Genomic DNA, 5,619 nt, shown 5'->3' with positions numbered 1-5,619 from the left:
TGACATCTTGAAAGATGACAGCATGAATTATATACATCATTATTATATTATGTCTGTAGAATGCAATGTACACGTTGTGTGTATTTTCCCGTTTTGATATTTTTTGCTTTCTGCAACTCAGTATTTCAGGCTGTTCCAAATTCATCGCTCACTGTCATTGTGTCCTTTATGACTCTCTCTCTCTCTCTCTCTCTCTCTCTCTCTCTCTCTCTGGCGTGTATCATTAAATGTTCTCTGAGTGTGAGTGTGTGATGGTGTGTGTCAGCGTCTACCCACTTTATGGTTGACATCTGTCGCTTCCTCCGTGTACTCAAATCAGATTATATCCAGCGATTTATTATACAATTGGGAATGGGTTTTTTTTCTTCTAAAAATCACATTGCACACTGTCTATCCCACCTCTGTCTCTGTCTCTGCCCCCATCTCTTCCCCTCCCTCTCTCCCCCATCTCAACACTCTCGCCTCTCTCTCTCTCTCGCTCGCTCTCTCTCTCTCTCTCTCTCTCTCTCTCTCCCCCATCTCAATACTCCCGCCCCTCACTCTCTCTCTCTCTCACTCTCTCTCTCTCTCTCTCTCTCTCTCTCCCTCAATCCCCCATCTCAACACTCTCGCCTCTCTCACTCTCTCTCTCTCTCTCTCCCCCATCTCAACACTCTCGCCTCTCTCTCACTCACTCTCTCTCTCTCTCTCTCTCTCTCTCTCTCCCTCTATCCCCCATCTCAATACTCCCGCCCCTCACTCTCTTTCTCTCTGAATCTCTTTCCAATCCTCCATCGCTTTCTTCCCCGCTCCATTACTTTCTTTTCGTTTGTCAAACTGTGTGTGTAGATTTCTCACTGTCTCCATATCTCTTTCACACACACACACACACACACACACACACACACACACACACACACACATATATATATATATATATATATATATATATATATATATATATATATATATATATATATCTTTTTGCAAAGGCATGACACGTTCATCCACCTCAGGTTCTGCTGTATTTCACAGTCATCCTAGTTTATATAACTACAAATAATACTAATAATGATGAAAAAAAAAACAACTGACGTTTTGCACGCTGTGCGATAGTCACTGGCCTGTGGAAGACAGCAGCTGTTCTCTCCCTTTGATCCCCTTTCATGGCGTCAATACTTGGCGGTGTAAACCATAAACACACACACACACACACACACACACACACACACATATCATTTACACCTCGTCGTTTGACAAAGTGATAACGCCAGCTGGCTTTCTGCTGTGCAGTGACTTGTGGCTGACTTGTGAGGGCTGACTTGTGGCTGACTTGTGAGGGCTGACTTGTGGCTGACTTGTGAGGGCCGACTTGTGAGGGACGACTTGTGGCTGACTTGTGAGGGCTGACTTGTGGCTGACTTGTGAGGGCTGACTTGTGAGGGACGACTTGTGGCTGACTTGTGAGGGCTGACTTGTGAGGGACGACTTGTGGCTGACTTGTGAGGGACGACTTGTGAGGGCTGACTTGTGAGGGACGACTTGTGAGGGCTGACTTGTGAGGGACGACTTGTGAGGGATGACTTGTGAGAGATGTGTGAGTGTAGACCTGTGTGCCGCTGTGTCAGCCAGCCACTGAATATCACACAGAATTCCTTCAGGCACAACACCCTCCTTCCCCACCCTTCTCGGGGATGGGAGGAGGCGGGGGTTGGGGCGACAGAGAGAGAGAGAGGGGGGGTGGGGGTGGAAGTGAAGGCATGAGAGGGAGAGGGAGAGATAGAGAGAATTCTGACTCTTTAATGACGGCCATTCTGCCCGTGTCCATAGGGAGGGTGGGTGATGGAGGGTGGACGGCGGGCAGGGGGCTCGGAGAGGGAGGTGTGCAGAGAAAAGGGATTTAGATCAGGCTGAAATTATCGTTACATCATTCCAGGCTTGATCAACATGCCCCCTTCCCATCACTGGAAGTTAAGAAAGTAGGGGAAGGGGGGTTGGGGTGGGGTGGGGGGGGGGGGTCAGATCTAACAGAGCATGATTTATCCCCGGGGTTCATTTGGAGCTCCGGGTTCTCTTTTCCAGTCTGGGACTTTCAAATGGACGATTGGGTCCCATTGCTTTCACTCCTTTCTTGCCTCGGGTTTCCCTTCCTTTCCTCTCTTTTCTCGTTTCTTTCTTTGTCACGCTCTGGTTTGGCGTTGTACTGTCTCTGGAGGAAGCCATTACGACGTCCTCAGGACACTGACACCGTAATGTCTAGAATCACATTTTGTCATGTTTTTGCCTGTCTTTTTAAAGCACGTTTTAGTTGACACTCCTTTATGATTATTCATATTCTGCACTTTGTGTGTATTGTCAGTTCTGGCACTTCTTTTTGTGTTTTTTGAGGCATGAACAATAAAATTCCCTTATAACATTGTGAAGTATTGGTTTTATTCTGTTTGTCTGTTGTCGGAGAATAGACATGGATACATGTACGTACAAACACACACACACACATACACACACACACACACACACACACACACACATAACACACACACAAACACACAGACACACACACACACACAGATATATATATATATATATATATGTATACACATACACATACATATACGTGTGTGCGCCACACACACACGCACACACATACACACACTCACACAACGATACTTTTCCATAGTCTTTCTTTTTTTATTTCTATAATTGCACTTAGTCACCATCCAATGAAATATATTGCACACACAAAAAGAATTATGATTGATGACAAACCGCTCACATTTTTTTTCATCAGCTAACACCAGAACTGTTATTACAGGAACATGCTGATGGACATCTGCTCTGTGTGGACCAATAGTGTGGTCTGTTGAACAAGGGGGGGGGGGGACGAGATAGAGTGGGTTGGGGGGGGGGGGGGACGCGGCAAGGGAGCAAGCTTCTTAGCTTTTCCGTAACAGTTCCCAGTTCAGCCGCGAAACCTGTAAACTGAGCACCAAGGAGGGGGGTGGGGGGGGGGGAAGCCCGAAGGAGTGGCGGAGTGGGTGTGAGAGGGGGGTGGGTGGGTGAGTAGAAAGACAGACAGAGTTTGATAAAGAAGCGTGCTGCAGTAATATGAACGTTTTCATCTTATAGTTGAGCAGTTATTTTGAAAGGAAAGGTTAACGGTTTGTATCAGCAACGCGCTTGGAATGTTTGGTTTGCGTTAGCTCTCTCTCTGTCTGTCTGTCCCTGTCTGTCTGTCTGTCTGTCTGTCCTCTGTCTCTCTCTCTATCTCTCTGTATGTCCAGAGTGAAATTGTGACAGCTTGTTCGTTATTTTTAATCAGTCGGTTTCATCATCGTGATCATTGTCGTCAATAGAGTGAACAGAAACATCAGAAGCATAAAAAATAACTTGGGAGGAGGATTTGGATCAGCGGCGGCAGTGCCAAAAGTAGAAGTAGTTGTAGTGACAGCATCAGCAGCAGCACTTTCAGAGGTAAATAAAGACAACAACATGATATGGATGAAAACAGTTTGGGGTTTTTCTTTTCTTTTCTTTTTCGAATAAAGATATGAGACAAATGTATAAAAGATCGGAACAGGTATATTTACATTCAACAGACACGTCGGAATGAGGGTGTGTACAGACGAAGACACAACAGCAGATAAAATACGGGTAAATATAATCATAGGTAGACAGAGGCACGATGAAGGCTAATTCATATAATACTTTATGCAAAATATCGCTTGATTGTATTGCTTGATTATCGTAACAACATTCAGACACAGCTGGGAACAATGGCACTTGTGGAATAAACGTTAACCTACATGGATGGTACAGATATCAACTGGAATGGTTCAGCAGATGAGGGGTGATATGCATGGCAAATATGGTGAAGACTCTCAAAGGAAAGACCGTTTGCAAAAAGAAATAAAGACAGAAAGAAAAGAAAAGAAAAAAAAAGAATGGTCATCCAACGGTATTATTAAAATGATGATATTGTGCAGGGAAAGGCATTCATCCTGGTCATCAGCATAGTAATCATGATCAAGCCATATCAAGAGTCCGTTTTATTCTGTTAGACTTACGTGTCGCCCAGTACACACCAAAAATTATACCCGTTTCATTCAAATAATCAGTGCACGCCATCGTTTGATTGAGTGAACATTTGGCTATCGTTTGACAGAGGAAACATTAATTTGGTTATCGTTTGATAGAGTAAACCTTTGGCTATTGTTTAACAGAGTGAATATTTGGCTATCGTTTGATTGAGTGAACATTTGGCTATCGTTTGACAGAATGAACCTTTGGCTATCGTTTGATAGAGTGAACATTTGGTTATCGTTTGACAGAGTGAACATTTGGTTATCGTTTGACAGAGTGAGCATTTGGCTATCGTTTGACAGAGTGAATATTTGACTATTGTTTGACAGAATGAATATTTGACTATCGTTTGATAGAGTGAACATTTGGCTATCGTTTGACAGAGTGAGCATTTGGCTACCGTTTGACAGAGTGAACCTTTGGCTATCGTTTGACAGAGTGAACATTTGGCTATCGTTTGACAGAGTGAACATTTGGCTATCGTTTGACAGAGTGAACCTTTGGCTATCGTTTGACAGAGTGAGCATTTGGCTACCGTTTGACAGAGTGAACCTTTGGCTATCGTTTGACAGAGTGAACCTTTGGCTATCGTTTGACAGAGTGAACATTTGGCTATCGTTTGACAGTGAACATTTGGCTATCGTTTGACAGAGTGAACATTTGGCTATCGTTTGACAGTGAACATTTGGCTATCGTTTGACAGTGAACATTTGGCTATCGTTTGACAGAGTGAACATTTGGCTATCGTTTGACAGTGAACATTTGGCTATCGTTTGACAGAGTGAACATTTGGCTATCGTTTGACAGAGTGAACATTTGGCTATCGTTTGACAGTGAACATTTGGCTATCGTTTGACAGTGAACATTTGGCTATCGTTTGACAGTGAACATTTGGCTATCGTTTGACAGAGTGAACATTTGGCTATCGTTTGACAGAGTGAACATTTGGCTATCGTTTGACAGTGAACATTTGGCTATCGTTTGACAGTGAACATTTGGCTATCGTTTGACAGAGTGAACATTTGGCTATCGAGTAAACCTTGAAAGCCCACAGAGGTAACGTTTCTCATCAATGAATTATATATATATATAAATTAAAAAATAAAATAAAATAAAAAAGATTCCTATCGAAGCACATATAAATTCGCCGCTGGTTGTCCAACACAACTCTGAGGAACATCAACGGTTGCATTACCGCCAGGAGCTGTGGATTAACAATGACGAGACGGGAGGGGGAAGGGGGTCGAATATAGCGACTGAGATAGATAATTATCGTTCCTGCCCCATCAACCCCCCCCCACTCCCCTTACCATTCACCGCACCCTCCACCCCACCCCATCTCTGCCTCACCCCTTACCCTCCCCAGTCTGTTTATTGTCGTCGTCCTCGGCTTTCATCAAACCACATCACTTAGCAAAAAAAGAGAAAAAAAAGAAAGAAAAGAAAAAAAGTGAACCAAGTGTCTTGTGGTGGTGGGGGTGTGATAGAAATGAGCGAGGATGATGCCAAGATGAGCAGTGTGTCAGAGAAGTGGAAAGGAGAGAGTGGAAGAGGGAG

Source organism: Babylonia areolata, chromosome 2 (assembly GCF_041734735.1).
Source record: "Babylonia areolata isolate BAREFJ2019XMU chromosome 2, ASM4173473v1, whole genome shotgun sequence".
NCBI lineage: Eukaryota > Metazoa > Mollusca > Gastropoda > Neogastropoda > Buccinidae > Babylonia > Babylonia areolata.
Note: the sequence above shows the minus strand (reverse complement) of the source record.